Here is a 19,921-nt window from a genome sequence, read left to right as displayed (position 1 = left end):
AGTCTTTATTTCCTGGTGATTTCCTTCTCTTATTCTCAATGATTTCCTTTTAACTCTATCTTTACTCTTGGTATTTCACTTCTAATTCTCTCATTTTTGATGTTTTCCTTCTAGTCCATTTTAACTCTTTCTGATTCTATCTCTATTCTTTCCCTTACAGCTTACATACCCCAGCAAAGTATTTCAGCCAATATAAAAATCACAATGTGGTTACATTCTGTTTTTTCAAGTGAATGATTACAAAGAGTACAAAACAAAGAGTAAAACAGCATGTTCTCCCTATCCCTTACATAATTAAACATTTATGTATTACAGGTGAACAGCAAATTATCCCAAGAACCCACACACATTCATACCCAAGCAACTTGTTATAGATTAACCAAGTGGACAAGAAGGTGTTCTTGTCAGGCCTTTTACTGGCAGGCTATATTTTGCAGTTACAAAGAAAGGGCCAATTATTTTATTACTTATCTTGAAAGGTAAACTTATAAGGAACCTTCAAGGAATCACAAACCTGAACTGTTATATATGAAAAAGAATCAGTCAACTCTACATTAAATCTTTTAATTTTTATCTCATTAATAGCTTTTTATATCAGGAGATTGAGGGCAGAAATGTGTATAAGAAATTAATCATCACCTTTGATTATCAACCAACCCTAGCAAGGAAAGTGTGTCAGCTAGTAACAATTGCAACGTTTTGGTATTTTGACCCCAGTTATGTGTCCTTGTGAACATTAGATTGTTTTCTAGAGTTTTTCATCTCAAAGGTATTATGAAAACATATGATCTAACCTGAAGTTATTTTAAAGCTTTTTGTCAGTAATGATGCACACTGATGTCTGTGATTGCATCTTTCAGCATTAAGTGAATGAGAGCCAATCTGGCTCCTGAGTGCGCAATTGTTTTTCTTAATCATTAACTTGAGCTATGGCCTGTGCAGCTTCTCAGGTGAAACTCCTAGGCACTGAATGGGTAACATTTCCTTATATTTATTTTTATCCAGCAAAACTCTGTATAAGCTAATATTATTATCAATTAGACAGTACAGCTTATGGAGGAATTATCTTTAATGACAATCCACAGATTAAAAATGCCCAGTAGGATGGGATGTATCCTTGAGATAGACACACCACATTACAGGCAGTGGGGGTCTTCCCACTTCCATAAACACCGTGCCAGATACTAGAGAAAGATCATGGTAGCAAGCATGTAAAAGCATAGCAGAAGCAAAAGACATTCCTGGGTCTGTGGTCTCAGGGCCTTGGCTATGAGAATGGCCCATTAGAGTTTCCTCCTGGGGGGCTGACAGCCTGAAATTCAATTGCCACCCACTGCTCCTCTGACAGGGCCACCGTCACCTCAGCTGATAACGCTTTACATGGTCATCAATACTAGCCTTTCTGGAATTTTCATTTTATTCAGTGTGATGAGTGTGTGTGTATAGTTATATCTTGCTAGAGGTCTCATTTATAGCTTCAGGTTACTAGATGGTTGGTTCTAGCTTGTTTATTGGGGTTACATGTCAGTTTCCTGGAATAGAAACATGCTCTCAGCGGGTGCAGGGTTGCGGGAGCATTCATTACATTTGAGAGGTAAACAGAAGGTCATGAGTTTGGAAGAATAGATACTTGGTTCTCTGGATCTTTCCCTAGGAATACAAAAATTGAACAGCCGCTGCTGGAGCGGACCATGACCAACCAAGTTGGGAGGAGATTCTGGGGGGCTGTTAACTAGTGATTCCTGTTGGGAGGAGGTTCTGGGGCTGTTAACCAGTGATCCCTGTTGGGAGGAGGTTCTGGGGCTGTTAACTAGTGATCCCTGTTGGGAGGAGGTTCTGGGGCTGTTAACTAGTGATCCCTGTTGGGAGGAGGTTCTGGGGCTGTTAACTAGTGATCCCTGTTGGGAGGAGGTTCTGGGGCTGTTAACTTCTGATCCCCATGCAGAGAGCTCCAGGTCTCCAGTGTGCATGAGCCATCACTGGTGTTGCAATGGGCTTTTCATGATGCAGCCCTTTTGTCATCCCTGCTCCGTGTGAGTCGTCCCTTACCCATAGTCCTGTTAGACACCAATGAAAACTCATTAATGATCTTGCTGGGCTTGGTTTGTTTGGAATTCCCTTTCTGAAGTGAGTAGAGATGTGTGTTGTGTTGCCCTAGGGAAAGTCTGTCACACAAAAATTGGTCTCTTGGATATTTTGGCTCTTGTGAAATATTCAACTGAGTCTTCAATCAATGATTTTCCTTGAATTTTTTCTTACAATTTTGTATGTCTCTGTTTACTCTGAAGACAGTTCGACTGACTAACACTGCTTAAAAGGGTTTTCATTTTTTTTTGCTTATTTTCTGTTTTTAATTTTCTTATATCAAACAACATTTTCACATTGCCCCATTGTCACGTATGTAGATTTCTTCCATTATGCACAATAGTTTTGGCCCTTAAAATGAGCCAATCGCTAAAATGGCAGAACATCACTTTTTTTTTATATTTAAAAACCAATTTTATTAGGGTGATTTTTTTAAATTTATTTATTTATTAAGGATTTCTGCCTCCTCCCCGCAACCGCTTCCCATTTCCCTCCCCCTCCCCCGATCAAGTCCCCCTCCCTCATCTGCTTGAAGAGCAATCAGGGTTCCCTGACCTGTGGGAAGCCCAAGGACTGCCCACCTCTATCCAGGTCTCGTAAGGTGAGCATCCAAACTGCCTAGGCTCCCACAAAGCCAGTACGTGCAGTAGGATCAAAAAACCCACTGCGATTGTTCTTGAGATCTCAGTATTCCTCATTGTCCGCTATGTTCAGCTAGTCTGGGTTTATCCCAGGCTTTTTCAGACCTAGGCCAGCTGGCCTTGGTGAGTTCCCGATAGAACATCCCCATTGTCTCAGTGTGTGGGTGCACCCCTCGTGGTCCTGAGTTCCTTGCTCGTGCTCTCTCTCATTCTGCTCCTGATTTGGACCTTGAGATTTCTGTCTGGTGCTCCCATGTGGGTCTCTGTCTCTGTCTCCTTTCATCGCCTGATGAAGGTTAATATTCAGGAGGATGCCTATGTGTTTGTCTTTGGATTCACCTTCTTATTTAGCTTCTCTAGGAACATGAATTATAAGCTCAATGTCCTTTATTTATGGTTAGAAACCAAATATGAGTGAGTACATCCCATGTTCCTCTTTTTGGGTCTGGCTTACCTCACTCAGGATAGTGTTTTCTATTTCCATCCATTTGTATGCAAAATTCAGGAAGTCCTTGTTTTTTACTGCTGAGTAATACTCTAATATGTATATATTCCATACTTTCTTCATCAATTCTTCCGTTGAAGGGCATCTAGGTTGTTTCCAGGTTCTGGCTATTACAAACAATGCTGCCATGAACATAGTTGAGCATATACTTTTGTTGTATGATAGGGCCTCTCTTGGGTATATTCCCAAGAGTGGTATTGCTGGATCCAGGGGTAGGTTGATCCCGAATTTCCTGAGAAACCGAAACACTGCTTTCCAGAGTGGTTGCACAAGTTTGCATTCCCACCAGCAATGTGTGAGTGTACCCCTTTCTCCACAACCTCTCCAACAAGACCTCCTACAGCTGATAAACACCTTTAGTAATGTGGCAGGATACAAGATCAACTCCAAAAAATCAGTTGCCTTCCTATACACTAAGGATAAGGAAGCAGAGAGGGAAATCAGAGAAGCATCACCTTTCACGATAGCCACAAATAGCATAAAATATCTTGGGGTAACTCTGACCAAGGAAGTGAAAGATCTATTTGACAAGAACTATAAGTCTTTGAAGAAAGAAATTGAAGAAGACACCAGAAAATGGAAGGACCTCCCTTGCTCTTGGATTGGGAGGATCAACATAGTAAAAATGGCAATTCTACCAAAAACAATCTATAGATTCAATGCAATCCCCATCAAAATCCCATCAAAATTCTTCACAGATCTGGAGAAGACAATAATCAACTTTATATGGAAAAACAAAAAACCCAGGATAGCCAAAACAATCTTATACAATAAAGGATCGTCTGGAGGCATTACCATCCCTGACTTCAAACTCTATTACAGAGCTACAGTATTGAAAACAGCTTGGTATTGGCATAAAAACAGAGAAGTCGACCAATGGAATCGAATTGAAGACCCTGACTTTAACCCACAAACCTATGAACACCTGATTTTCGATAAAGGAGCTAAAAGTATACAATGGAAAAAAGAGAGCATCTTCAACAAATTGTGCTGGCAAAACTGGATGTTAACCTGTAGAAGAATGAAAATAGATGCATATCTATCACCATGCACAAAACTCAAGTCCAAATGGATTAAAGACCTCAATATCAGTCCGAACACACTGAACCTGATAGAAGAGAAAGTGGAAAGTACTCTACAGCACATGGGCACAGGAGACCACTTCCTATGTATAACCCCAGCAGCACAGACACTAAGGGCATCATTGAATAAATGGGACCTCCTGAGGCTGAGAAGCTTCTGTAAAGCAAAGGACACTGTCGCTAAGACACAAAGGCAACCCACTAACTGGGAGAAGATCTTCACCACCCCCGCAACTGACAAAGGTCTGATCTCCAAAATATATAAAGAACTCAAGAAACTAGACCGCAAAAGGCTAATCAACCCAATTATAAAATGGGGCACTGAGCTGAACAGAGAATTCTCAACAGAAGAACTTCAAATGGCCAAAAGACACTTAAGGTCATGCTCAACTTCCTTAGCGATCAGGGAAATGCAAATCAAAACAACTTTAAGATACCATCTTACACCTGTCAGAATGGCTAAAACAGAACATCACTTTTTTGCTGTATTTGATTACTTAGCATCGCTTGCCCATGATTAAAGGAGAGGAATCCATCATGTAACATCCACCAGGGGAAAACACTAGAGAAAGGGAGCAGAGTGTATACAGAAGAGATTAGAATACATAGACAATATTTCTCACAGATGTGACCAACTACCTTCCGTGCTTTTGGCTTTTGCAGAAGTTGTGACTAGCAGAGACTTAGTTATTGATAAATCTGTTTTAATAAACCCTCACCAATTTTTTTCAAGGATCAATCAATTTTCATTTTTAAGTTGTATTAAGGTACAAATACACATGTGTATGCTTGCAGGTAGAGGCCAGTCATATCTCAAGATCTCCACCTTGTTTTCCAGGACAGAGTTTCTCACTGGCCTGGAGTTCACTGATTAGGCTGGGCTGGTTGGTCAGCTCGATGTTAGGACTGCAATCACAAGCCATCATAACCCACTTTTTATTTGTAGGTTCTAGGGGTCAAACTCAGGTCCTCATGCTAGCACAGCAGGTTGTTTACTGGCAATGCTCTCCCCATCCCTGACCAAATTTCTATGACTGTTCCCCCAGTTTGTCCTGTTAGATCAAAGTATTGGCTGTCTTACTCCAAAAACTAAATTAAGAGCAGAATTAAAGTCAGGTCCCTCTGACTATACTCATGACCTATAGTCCTTGAGGCTTCTGCCTTTTGTCATCTAACACCCTTGTATTTCTTCCTCTTGAAAACAAGGTGTTAAATTTCCTTGTGCCCATTCTGTCACATCTAGAAAGTTCTGCCAAATTTATCCTGGATAAGAACTTACCGTTAATGTTTAATAGAAAATATTACATAGAATTATTTTTTGCATTTTAACAGCACTTTTGGAGATACAGTCCTTTAATCCAAAGTGATTACTTTTTTATGTTTATAGGAGTATAGAAAACTATCATTCACATACTTGCTAATGCCCAGAGACTCGGGACAAAAAGCCATTAAAAGTAATGAGCTATTCCATTGACAGGCAAGATTTGTCCGTATAACTCTATTCTGGTCTGTCTGCTATATGGGTTTGCCCTTGTCTTTATCCAGATGCAAATCAGCAGCATATTGCCTTGGCTCTTGTCTATCTGTGCAGCAGTGACTTTGCTTTTCTTCCCAATTAGCCACCTCTCTAATCAATTTAATCCATCGCTGACAGCAAGCCATATTTTCCCACCTTGTTGATGACCGTGTCATGTGGAACAGAGTCGGAAGCCTCCCTGAAGTCAAAATATATTATGTCTGTCCCTTCCTCCCTACATGCAAGGCCTGCTGCTCTGTCAGAGGAGGCAAGTGAATTGGTCCAAATGATTTGTTGGTCTCAAAGTCAAGTTGCTTATTACCCATCATTCTGAGCCCTTCCATGTGGTTGCAAATTGATTAGGCATCTCGATTTTGTGGCTAATGCACTTTTTGTCATTGTTTAGAGGCTAGGACACTCCACTGAAATACTGAGGTGGTATGAGGATGCATTTACTATCCTTCTCCTTAAAGAAACACAGTTCATTTGTTTCCATGGTTTGCAATGTATCAAAAAGGAAAGTCAGTACACTAGCAACATCTGAGACATTTCACTAGTATCTTATATTTGGTATGAAAAAAAGCAAAGAAACAGTTTTGAAGATGCTCAATCAGTAAAGTGCTTTCTGCACAAGCATGAGGACCTGAGTTCTATTCCAGAACCCACTGAAATAAAAAAAAAATCTGAGCATGATCATGGCTTGTCATTCCACTGCTGGGGTCACAGAGATAGGTGTATCCCTGCAGTTTTCTGGCAAGCCAGTCTAGTCAAATCAGCAATCTACAGGTTCAGTGTGAGAGTCTGTCTCAAAAACTGATGAGTAATAAAGAAAGATACTAAGATACTTGATATTGACTTCTGGTCTCTACATACACATGCACACATGTGCACACGTACTCCTATGTGCACACACACGGGAACATGTGTACACACAGAGAGAGAAAGAGAGAGACAGACACAAAGACACACCTACCTTTTTTTTTCCAAATAAAAGGAAAAGTAAAGTAAACCATTTCTAAATAGGGTCTTATTTTGATGCAGCTTGGCTCATGCTATAATCATTTTCCTGAAGGTGAAGTGTTATAGCAGATCTGGAAACTTTACAATTTTATTTCAACAAAGCAAACTCCATCCGCCTGATGTATACTGCTGAAATCTAAGCACACTGTCTCATCACATAATTGTACACGTGTCCATGAAGAAAGAACGCTGATCAATAATTGATTTTTTTCTCATTTAAATTTTTTATTCTCTGTTGGTCAGGATGCTTACCAGAGAGAGCGAAGACCCTTTTAAGCCCTCCGCTTATCTGAAGTGTGTGATGGGTAGATAAAAACAAGCGCCTCCTGAACATAGCTCTTTTTCCCTGACCCATTTTAGCTCCCTCGCCCTCTCATCTCTTTTCCCATGCAAGGCAGACAGAGCTTTGGTTTTTTGAAGTACATTAAAGACAACAAGTACAAAGGAAGCTCCAACTAAAGCTAACTCAGGGATGCGAACCAGAGAATAGACTGGCTACAGCAAGCACATCTTGTTTTCTGAGTCTCCTTTATTTATTCAGGATTTTGAAGCAGCCTAGACACATTAGACTTCAGAGATCTTTTGGTATTGTGTGTGTGCACGCGTGTATGTTTATGTGTGTGTGCAGGTCATGTGCACACGTGTGCTTGTAGAGTCTGGTAGTAAACCTTGTGGCTTGTTTCCCAGGAACCACCAGCCTTGCTCTTTGAGGCAGGTTGTTGCACTGGAACCTGGAGCTAGGAAATCAGGCTATACATGCCATGCAGAAAGCCACAGGAATCCACCATATCCTCCTCCCCGGTGCTGGGATTACAGAGGTACTCTGTCATGCATTTTTACATGGGTTCTGGGGACTGGACTCATGTCCTCATGCTTGTGTGGCAAACACTTTACCGATTGAGCAGTCTCCCGAGTTCCTGGTTGTTCATTTTAGGACCCATGCATAGTGGTTATCCCATCTGAGGGTCCCAGGAGTTTTCCTGTGCATAGAACTTGGAGTTTATGTTGTTGGACAGAAATTCAATTTTAGAAATTATCCTCATTGTATTGAATGTAATCTATTTCTGTTGATGGAGCTCAAACTCAGCTTTGGTGGCCACGAAGAGCAGGCACAGAAAGGGGGAGATGGCTCAGTGGGTAAAATGTCTGATATACAGTCATGAAAACCTGAGTTTGGATGGCCAACACCTATATAAAATCCATGTGTAGTATGTCTGTAACCCCAGTGATGAGTAGTGAGAGACAGAAGGATTCTTAGGGCCAGATGGTCCATCAGTTGAGCTAAATCAGTGACCTCCCACTTCAGTGAGAAACTCTGTTTCAAAAGTAAACATGGGAAGTGATTGAAGAAGAAAACTTACGTTATCCTTTGGCCTCTATATGCCCATGCAGACATGTGCACATTATCCACATGCACTAACGTGCATTATGAACCCATGCACGCACACACACACACACACACACACACACACACACACACACACTAAGACAGGAGATATAAGAAGACTACAGTGTAGTCTTCACACTCACCTGGGAGCGAGCTTTGGGTTTTTTTTTTTTTGCTTTTTTTTACATTTTTATAATGATTTAATACACTACTATGACAACCTACAGACACTAAAAGGACAGATTAAGTTGGCACAGATAGTAAACTCCATTGACAAGCCAAACAATATATTTACCAAATATAGTCGTGGACAGCACAGGTAGGCAGGTTATATTAAGGAAGAAGAAATTCTGCTATAGGTTTTGCATACTAACTGATAGCATTCTTAAAGATTGTGATTTGTTAAGACAGTCATTTAAAGGTGTCACTGTTTTTCTATATTTAATGGGTGGTCAAAGAATGGCTTTCAAAAGTGTTAAATACACCACAACATAATTTGTCTCTTTTTTGCCTAAACTGTTAGTAAAACTAATTTTATTGTTTTATTGTTTTTATTTATTTAATTTTATTTTCTTCACTCCCTCCTTTCTTCTCCCCTTCCCTTCTACCCTCTCCCATGATCCTTATGCTCCCAATTTACCCAGGAGATCTTGTCTTTTTCTACCTCCCATGTAGATTAGATCCATGTATGTCTCTTTTAGAGTTCTCTTTGTTGTCTAGGTTCTCTGAGTTTGTGAATTATAGGCTGCTTTTCTTTGCTTTATGTCTAAAAGCTACTTATGAGTGAGTACATATTTTATTTTTCTTTCTGGGCCATGCTACGACACTCAATATGATGTGTTCTAGATCCTTCCATTTGTCTGCAAATTTCAGGATATCATTGTTTTCTGCTGTGTTGTACTCCATTGCGTAAATGTACCACATCTTCTTTATCCATTTTTTGGTTGAGGGACATTTAGGTTGTTTCCAGGTTCTGCCTATTACAGACAATGCTGCTGTAAATATAGTTGAGCACATGTCCTTGTTACCACATCCTTGAGCATCCTTTAGGTATATACCCAAAAGTGGTATTGCTGGGTCATGAGGAAGGTTGTTTCCTAATTTTCTGAAAAATCGCCATAAATCAGTTTTGAATACAATGTTTAGATTTCACTCTAGAGGAAAATCCAGGCTGAGACCCAGAAGTGTGAGTCTGAACATTACTCCAGATAATTCTGAAACAACCTAAATTTGAACATACTCACTTCAACTATCTCTCCTTCTGGAGGGGCTTTTAGAACATAAAAAATGAAAATGTAAACAAACTGAATCTATTCCATTAGAACCATTTTAAGTCAAGTGCACTGAAGTCAATTTGGTAAGCAGCAATTATGATTGATCAGATCAAGGACTTTGAAAAAAAGAGCAAATGATTTTATCATTTTACATTTGACAGTTGATTGGATTATTATTAAACTTGTAGACTAACTGTCACTACAGGTAAAGGTCCAGCATGAAAACCTATGGCAAAAAAATTTTATATCCCCCTTCTCTCTCCACTCATTTGTTTCCCTCACCTCCTTCCCCTCCTTCTAATTAATATTTATTATGGGTTTTCATTAATATCTATGTTACACATTGGAGCAAACCTGTCTGAAGTGTTCTCATTTCTAATCAAGGACATAGTAAATGCCAGGTAAGTTGGTGCACACCTTAATCTCAGTGCTCAGGAGGCAAGGTAGGTAGATATTTATGAGGTTGAGCCTGGTCTACATAGCAAGTTCCATGCTAGCCAGGGTACATGCTGATTCCCTAGCTCAATAAATAAATAAACAAACAAACAAACAAACAAATAAATAAATAAAGCCAAACCAAAACCAGTCAACCAATAACCACCACCACCACTACCAACAACAACAAAGAAAAAAGGTCACAATAAGTGATGGCTTCTGACATGGACATAAAGTAGGCCTATACTCCATCCTCACCAAATTCCAGGCTCATGAAGACTGTCGGGAGGCAGATGCTAGACTCCACAATCTCTACATTCCTGATTCTCCATGTGTTTTCAGGCACATTCAGCTGCCTTTCCCTTCATCCTTTGAGTCTTTTCTTGTTACCTTGGAAGCCACAGAAATAGAGTAGCACCAAGCAGGATTGTCAGGTTGGAGGAGTTTATGGCTGTGAATATGGCTTGGCACACCATAGTGACAGTGCAAAAGGTTTTAGAATGAAAGGATAGATACTGGAAAAGGCATGAAAGGGCTTTGTGCTCACTGTCGTTTGCTCACTCACTTATTCCTTTGAGGTTCAGTAATGTATTTAATCGATATTGTCTTGTAGTCTATTACCTGATAACTTTAGGGCATTTTGTGCCACACAGGGTCAAAGGCCACTTGTGTAAACATCAACAAAATTGGTTTAGGGCTGGGCCTGTGGCTCAGCTTGTGGAACAAAGCCTGGGTTCAATCCCCAGCACAACATGAACTGGGAATGGTGGTGCATGCCTATAATCTCAGGACTCAAGAAGTAAATACAGGAGGATCAGAAACCTCAAAGCATCTTTGGCTATATTTGGAGATTGAGAATAGCCTTTTATGTATGAAACTTTGTTTCAAAATAAGAAAGGAAGAAAGTAAAGAAATAAATAAAGAAGGAAAGAAGGAAGGAAGGACAGATGGAAGGAAGGAAGGAGGGAAAGAAGGAAGGAAAGAGAGTTTCCTACAATTCAGAAACTTGGTAGTAACTAATCCACTGCCTTACACAGCTAAAACCTGCCAGGATTGTTTGCACATACCTTTCATTTCAACTCTCAAGAGACACATCTCTGTGGTTTTTGTCGGATAACCAAGTACACAGAGTGAGTCCAGGCCAGTCAGTTATGTGGTGAGACCTTGTCTCAGAAACAAACCCAACAATGCAGAAATAAGTCCTCACATGCTGGATCTGTGAGGGAGGCAAGGGTAAAGAAGGAGACATTAAGTCTTGCTTCCTTCTTCCTTCTAGAGTGAAGAAGACAAGGAGAGCTCTGACAATCTGGAACAACAGTCAGTGTTCCTTCCAGACCGGGGAGTCTCATGGGTGAGGTGGGAGTGAAGGAGGTGGTTTTCAGGCTGCTCAACATGAGCAAAGCCTCAATTCAGGACAATCAGTGGGGCATGCAGGTGACACTGAACCAGAGAGATTGACTGTAGCAAGCAGCATGGAGCCACATCTGATAATCAGCTCCTAATTATGGCTAAGACCTGACTTATGCCGTGATCATGCAATGATTGTCAGCTGCTTGCATATGTGTGAACCTATGGGCAGTGCCCACCTGGCAATCCGGGGTTGGCAGCCCGTGCCTTTTTAAGTGCTGGGAGAGGTTTGCCCGGGAGAGAGGGGAAGAGAAAAAAAGAGAGACAAGGTCCTAAATAAACTGCTGCAAGAAGAGCTCCGGGTGTCGTGTCATCCTTCCTGTTCGAGGCTGGACATGACAAGTGGTGGCCTCGTACGGGGAACCTCCAAACCTCTCTCCGTGGAGCCCAGAACTTGCTGCAGTCAGGGGGTGCACCAGTAAATCCTCAGGTAAAGATTGGGGAGCCGCGACAAAAAGCGGGTTTTATGCTCTCACCTGTAGAAAAGGGAGAGCAGGAAAGCAGAGCCACAACCAAAGTGGACAGGTCAAAGTGAAACTAAAAGATAGAATGGGATTTTAGAATGGGTGCTTCAATATCACACCTGATTTTTCTGGCTCTTAATGAGCTGTTATGGAGCACATTACAGAGGTTTTTGGCTGAATGTGACACAATTGCATCTTGGTTTGCCGTCTCTGGCAATCTTAATGTGTCATCCTGGGACAAGCTTGGTAGAGATCTGGAACAAGGTATGCTAAGGAAGGGAGTTATATTCATGTGGTTTGAATTACTGAGACCTTCTGAGTTTGCAGTGGAGTGTGAGCTGCTGGGGCTCCAAGGCCAAGTGGCTCCAGGCAGCAAGCACTGAGGGTCTGTGAAGCCTGCAAACCCAGGGACCTGCCTCAGGGAAGAATGCTATGCCCACTCCCAGCATGCGCCTCAGGGCGTAAAAGCACAGCACAATTTAGGTAAGATCTAAGATGGTTGGCCTGGACCTCTGTCCCAGCCTGGGGCAACTGGCGGGACCGAATCCGCCCCACCCCGAGAGGGTGGGAGCCAGCATCTCAGCCAGGCCTCCATGTTCCAGCTCGGTGAGGAGGTGGAGTCTCTGCCTCTCCCCAGTCACTGCAAGAGGAGCTCCTGGTGTTGCGTCATCCTTGCGGGTCAAAGGTGAACATGACAATTGACGTCTATCCTTAAAGCTTGGCCTCCTTAAGTATCTTTACTGTGGCATTTAAACATTACACATCTGGAGTTCTTGATCTGTCAGTGCTGTAAAAAGTAAGTTCATTATTAACGGGGCATTTATGTGGGTAGGGGTTGTCATAATGGCTCCCAGGCCTCTTTCTAATATAACAACTGGAAGCTATGAGCTCAGGATAAGAAATGGAGCTGATGTCTAAATTATTGAGTAAGTTATCTCTCAGGGTTAAGATCTCTGGCATTACTCACCTATGTGTGTGTGTGTGTGTGTGTGTGTGTGTGTGTGTGTGTGTATGTGTGTGTGAAGACAGTTGGGTGCAAATGTACTTGAGTACCCATGCTTGTGGAGGCCAGAGGTTGATCAATCACAACCGATGTTCCCTAAGTGTGGTCTACCTGATCTTGCAGAAGCAGCATCTCTCTGGTCTGTAATTCACCAAGTAGGCCAGGCTAGCCAGCCAGCAAGGCTCAGCCTGTCTCAGGCTCTCTAGGACTAGGGCTGAAACTGTGCCACTGTGCCCTGACTTTGCAGATTCTGGGGATTGATTTCAGGTCTGATGCTTGTGAGGCTCACTCTATTCTGACTGTGTGCTATATCTCTCCAGCCCCCCTTTTCATTGTTGAGTTAGATCCATGTTTAGCTTAGTGAGGTCTCCAAGGGAATCAAGAAGTAAAAAACAGGTGAAGGGAACGGATTCAGATATGTACTCCTGTGCTAAGCTGGTGAAGGCATGTTTATAAAAAGGCAATTACAGACACATAGTAAGTAATATAATAGTAACATAATATCTAAAGATAATATAAATATGATGACAATAGGACATTGGAGCAGTGCCCAAATATTGTGGCTTTTAAAAGTGAACACAGGACTATCATCAGCAGATAAAGAAAATTTGACCTGCATGTAATACATGTATGTACCAGGGTTTTTCTTTTGGGCCACCAATCAGGTCCCAAATAGTGGCAAAGAGGCTTATTATTAATTTTGAATGCTTCATCTAGCTTAAGCATGTTTCTTAGGCTATCTCTTTTAACTTAACCTCTTTCTCTTTCTCTACCTTCTGCCTCAGGGCTTATCATCTTCCTTACTTCTCTGTATCTTACTTTCACTGCTTCTCTCTGGCTGGCTGGCATCTGCCTGGCTTCTCGTCCTAGGTGTGTCCGCATTCTCTACTTCTTCTCTCATTCTTCCATTCCTCTAGAGCTCAAATATTTCTTCCCATTTATTTTCTCTGCCTGGCAGCCCCATTTATCCTTTCTCTGCCTAGTTACTGTCTGTTCAGTTCTTTATTCGACCAATCAGGTGCCTTAGGCAGGCAAGGTGAAGCAGATGCAACATCCTTACATTGCTAAACAAATGCAGAATAAACAAATGTAACACACCTTTACATGGTTAAAAAAATATTTCTCAATATAAATACACATAACAAATCTTTGAATAGTTAATGTAATATCTCATAAGACATGTATAAACATCTATACTGGTAAATATGTATATACTTACTATGAAATCTTATCCAGCCTTACAGATAAGGAAAACAAATCATCTTTAATTATAGAGATGAGTCTGGAAGACATTAGTGAGATAAACCTAGCACAGAAATATGAATACCTATGTCTTCCCTTGTATATGGACTTTAAAGATATTATACATAAAATAAAGAGCAAAATCACCACAGGAGTTATTATACAGGATTATTAACATGAATGCCTTAAATATTTTTAAAATACACATATGAATTCCAATTACACTCCTGAATGTTTTGAATATTTAGTGGCAAGTGAGAGAACATATAGGCGGGTGTGGTGAAAAGGCAGTTTTCATGAGCAGGAATACAGGTATATTATATGGCACGGTGACTATAATTAACAGTGTATGTGATATCTATATGTTAAAGATTTAAAATAGTTACACTATATAAACAATAAGCAGATGCAGTAGTGAATATGTCAATACCCTTCACACTTGATACATCCATCCCAAACTGTATATGTATACATACAAGACATCCCATAGAATCAGTGAATATATGTAATTACCACTGGTCAGTTAAAAACAGTAAGGGGAGGCTAAGCAGATAGATTCTTTGTAAAGTCACTCAAAATAGTCTCCAATTTATAAAGTATTATCTCAGACACCCAACACAGGGCAGCAACCTTTATGAAGACTGGAGCTTTGGTTGAAAGTTTAGGGCTAGATATTTCCCAGGAGTTCCCAAGAAACATGTTAATAGGATTGTTGGTGTTACAAATTTTGTCAGCTTGACACAAACCCAGGTCTGACTAGGAAGAGGGACTTTAATTGCCACCATAGAATTGGCCTGGAGGCATGTCTGGCGGGCATTTTCTTCCTTGCTAACAGACGTGGGGGTGCCTAGTTCACTGCCAATCCTGGTCAGTTTGTCCTGGACTCTATAGAAATGTAACTGAAAAGCCAGGGAAAGCCAATCAGTAAGCAACCTCTCTCCAAGGCCTCTGCTTCAGTTCCTGCCTCCAGGCTCCTGACTTGAGTTCCTGTCTTGGTTTCCCTAGAAGACAAACCATACCCTATAAGCCAAAAAACCACCCCCATTATTAATTTTAGTCAGTGTTTTACTATGGTAATAGAAACCAAACTAGAACATTTGGCATGCAATTTTGACATAGCTCTGGTTACTGTAAGCAGACTAATTTCCTAGTAGCTCTTGTTTCAGATGCCAGCAATATACCCCTAGCTGGGCTTGATAGTACCAGGTCTCCTTTGAAAAATCAGTGCCTACTGGGTCTCCTGTTAGGAAATTTGATTTGATACATCTCTTAAACTTCCAGCTGTACCACCTGTCAGATAAGGCCATCCCCATCCCCAGAGTATCCCCAAATGCTCCTGCAGAAGCATGAGTACCCACAATGGGTGGAGTATTAAGCCCATCTTTATGAATTGGATCTACTCAGCAGCTCAGAGCCAGGTAGGAAAGTGAAGCAGCTGGGCAGAATGAAGGCCCCTGCTGGGAACTGGAGCAGGTCTGGGTGTGCTCCAGAAAACTACGCAAGCTGAGCCTTCCATGGGGATTGGAACCTTAGTGGGAGTCACAGCAAGTTGTTGAGTGGGAGCTTTCTCTTCCTGATGTATCTGTAACTTCAGGTCAATCTGACCATGAAGACCAGAGACATCTGCTTTACAAAAGGATAATTCGTTATAATTTCTCTAGTATGATGTTTTTCAAACGGATTGAAAATGACCAAGCACAAAATACACTGTTGTTCTTACTTAGCACACATGCATTCATGTGCATGCACTGTCACAGGCATACACACATGAACACGCATACGTGCACACACACACACATACACACATTAGATGAAAGAGTTCTACAAACATAATGCAGTCAAATAAGATTTCAAGGAACAATATTTACTCTTACTAAATAAAATGCACATTGGGGCTGGGGAGATGGCTCACTGGCTAAAGTGGTTATTACTCAAGGACTGAGTTCAGGTCCCCTCAATCATGTAAAAGCCAGGCAAAATGGCATGTGTCTGTAATCCCAGCACTAGGGGTGGAGACAAATGATTTTTGTAGCTCATTGGCCAGCCAGTCTACCTAATTGGATATTTCTGTTTTAGAGAGAGAGAAAAATTGGTGGAGAGCAATAGAGGAGGACATGTGATGCCAGCCTCTGGCCTCGACACATGTGTGCACCTGCACACACACAGAAACAAGCACAAAACAATACACACACGATAAAGGTAAAATGTAGTGTGACGTTATATTTTCATGTGTTCCTTTCTCTTCTAGACTTTTCTACACCATTCCATTTCGTTACTGTAGTAAATGACAAAAGGTATAATAGTCTAATGATCTGCATCCCTCTTCCCAACACATCCGCATGAGTGTTTGATCCTTGTTTGAGATGGCGACACAAGTTCCATGTGGGATGAAGCCTGAATTTCTCTGTAGCAAGAAGAGTGAAGAGGATAAGGAGGAGGAGAAGGAGACAAATTGAACAAATGAAGCTGCTAGATGTCTGCACTAAGACCTTGTGTGGGCAACGTTCAGGAAAGAATTAACAGCAGCCAGAGGCCGTGATCTTTAGGAGGTTTGTTTGCAAGGGTTATTCCTGGTTGGCACCTGGGGACTTCATGGTAACAGTTGACAATCAAAATTCTTTTAAGTCCTTACAGTAAATATCTGCAGTATTGTTACAAGACTCAGCAGTATAACATTCTTAGAACTCAACATTTGACGCTTTTTGTAGTCAGGACTAGATGTGAATTTCTGCGACAGTAGATAGTCAAGATCTAGGGTCTTAACTTGTACTCAAATTCCACTCTGCTTTGTGTTTCTGAGTTAGCTTGGAAACTTTTTTAGCTTCCTATTTCTAAATTAAATAGGCATCATTTCCAAACTTGGCATAGAAAAGCAAGAATCTCATGATTCAGTCCTTACACCTGAAACATGACAGAGATATTCCCAGCATCCATTGGTGACCTCCAAGTGAAATACAGACTGCTAAATGCAGACAGAGTTTCCTGAACTGGCCACTGAAAGCCCTACAAATCATCTTGGGAATACTTAGGCAGCTAATTTTTTTTTATTATTTATCCCTTGTTTTATGCAAGCACTTCAGTGAAAGTTCAAGGAGCAGGTTAGAGTTGATTTTCCATCTTAGGCTTAGATTTAATTTAGAGAAATAAATGCTAAAATGAAGCAAGTTTTTAAATTTGAATTTTAATAGGAAGTTAGCTTAAGCCCCGTTTTCAGGTAAAAGCTTTTTTCCCCACAGCTGACATCATTTTAAGTGCTCCATATTGATTAAACACTTTAGCTGGATTTGTAAGTCTGATCAGAAAATATAAGTTGTAAATCACAATGAGATTCTCCCCTTTGATCCCACGTTAGTTCTTTCTCCCTTGGCTAGGTTATCATTTCTGATAAAATTCTGTAAGCTAAAGTCCATTTGATTTGGAATAACTGCCCTTGTAAAACAGTTCAGTGCCCAGTTTTTGTTGACATGCGGGAATGCAGATTCATTGGGACCTTGCTTTCTCAAGAAGGAAACGGATTTCCCCGTATTTATCATCATTCAGTGTCCTGTCAGTCCTGTAGTCAACCCACTGGGATGGCTTCTTCTCTTCCTACTGAATCATAGGTTGTCATTTTAGAAATATATTTTTTTTAAAGATCATGATTTCTTGCTTGGCAGGTGTAGTGGGGTGCCATCCTCATCGGAGCTGTGGCTAAAGCAAGAGGCTCCTGGGGTCTGGCTTGTGAACTGTTGGCATTCCTCACTTTTAGGAGAGCTTTGGAAGGATTATTGGGTCTTCACCAGAGCACACTCTGCTTCCCCACCCCTACACCTGCACTTCCCGCAGGCCGTTTGAAATTTTGCACTGATTAGCTGTGGTGGCTTCGGGTCTTTGGAGGTTCCATCAACTCTGGAAGACTGAAGCATAGGTTCTATAGACGAAAGAACCTTTGACAGCTGTGGTTGGGGCAAGACTTTTCAGCAGTGCAGCTGCTTTGGGGTCATCCCAGGTCCTGTAAGACCCCCCTGCCATACTCTCACTGCAAGCTAGCCCTGTCAATTTATTGGTTCCCCAAGCTGAACTTTGGTGAGAATGTGGTTTCCTTTGTTATTGGAGCCCTGTAACAGAATGGATGTTTATATCCATCTCCTCAGGGAAAGAGTTCCTGAAATAGCAGATTTGATTGCTCCTTTATTCTTTACTGGTTGGATATATGAAGGTACTAATTCAGTCTATGTCTTCTTACAATGTTATTTATGACATGGTTCTCTGCATCTGAACAGAACCGAGTAGGTACCTATAAAACACTAGTGTTTGGAGCACAACACCAAATTTTAGCATGGTCATGAGAACAATATAATGTCTGGGTCTTCACCTCTCCAGGTCAAGTAGACAGTGAGAAGAGCTGAGTTGTTGATGTGCACAAACAGAACAGCATTTCTTTTCTGGTACAATTAGATCATTGAAATACATGTACGTCTTGATCATTTGTTTTCTGAGTGTAGGCTTCATCGGATGAAATTTAAGTGCCCTGAAGTTGAGACTATGTTGGTTACCATTGTAAAGACCACTGTTTATAAAACAGCATCACCCAGGGAGTAGAAGGGAGTTAAAAACTCAGAATTTGTCTTTGAAAGTATTCTGCATTCATAGGTGAAGTGTAGAGCCTGAGGCTATGAAACTGTAGGTCAAAATTAAGCACAGATCCCCAGGGTTCATATCCCATGGAATGGTGGTCTGCCCTCTAAACAAAAGGAAAAGGGTTTGCTTGCTGGCAGGTGATTTGAGGGAAGGTCCTCTTTTCTCACTTATGAATGGAGGAGCTTGTGGATAAGAGGTTGAGTAAGAGACTCCGGGTGGTCCTGCCTCCTCTGCCCTCACCTACATTCCTGCTCCAGGGCTATGTAATGAACATGGGATGTACTCACTCATAATTGGTTTCTATCCTTAAATAAAGAACCTTCATCTGGCAATGGATGGAGATAGAGACAGAGACCCACACTGGAGTACTGGACTGAGCTCCCAAAGTCCCAATGAGGAGCAGAAGGAGGGAGAAGATGAGCAAGGAAGTCAGGACCAAGAGGTGTGCACCCACCCACGGAGACAGTGGGGCAGATCTATTGGGAGCTCACCAAGGCCAGCTGGACTGTGACTGAAAAAGCAGGGGATAAAACTGGACTGTCTGAATATGGCGGACAATGAGGGCTGCTGAGAAGCCAAGGACAATGGCACTGGGTTTTGATCCTACTTCATGTCTGGCTTCGTGGGAGCCTAGCCAGTTTGGATGTTCACCCTCCTAGACCAGGATGGAGGGGGGAGGACTTTGAACTTTCCACAGGGCAGGGAACCCTGACTGCTCTTCAGACTTGAGAGGGAGGGGAAGAGGAGTGGGGGGAGAGGGAGAGGAGTGGGGGGATGGGGAGAGGATGGAGTGGGGGAGGAGTGGGAGGCTGGGAGGAGGCAGAAATTTTTTTTTCTCAATAAAAAAAAAAGAACATCAGAGGTGAGATTAAACAATAGAATGGAGGGCTAACTTCTGGAGAGCTATGGCTACCCCAGGGAGTTAACGAAGGAGGGAAACTTAGGCTAATGCACATATGATTTTGTCCCTCTTCTGTTACTGCACAGCACCCGTAGTTTCTCTCTGACCTGTCCCCTGGCTTCTAGATGTGCAGTATAATTGGTACTTTCAGGAGCCCACCATTGTATTCCACAGAGCATGTCCCCAATTGTCAGTTTTCCATGCCACATTGTTTGGTGGCATTCTGGCCTTCAGCAAGTCCTATGTCACATCAAAGTTTTGGCCTTGATTGTTTATCAGTAGAACCCAATGCAGGCAAAGACAATTAATGACCAATAAATGGGATTTTCAAAATTAACC

This window comes from Microtus pennsylvanicus, chromosome 10, assembly GCF_037038515.1.
Source record: "Microtus pennsylvanicus isolate mMicPen1 chromosome 10, mMicPen1.hap1, whole genome shotgun sequence".
In the NCBI taxonomy this organism is placed as follows: Eukaryota; Metazoa; Chordata; class Mammalia; order Rodentia; family Cricetidae; genus Microtus; species Microtus pennsylvanicus.
The sequence above is the reverse complement of the archived record's forward strand: the minus strand, read 5'-3'. Positions refer to the sequence as shown.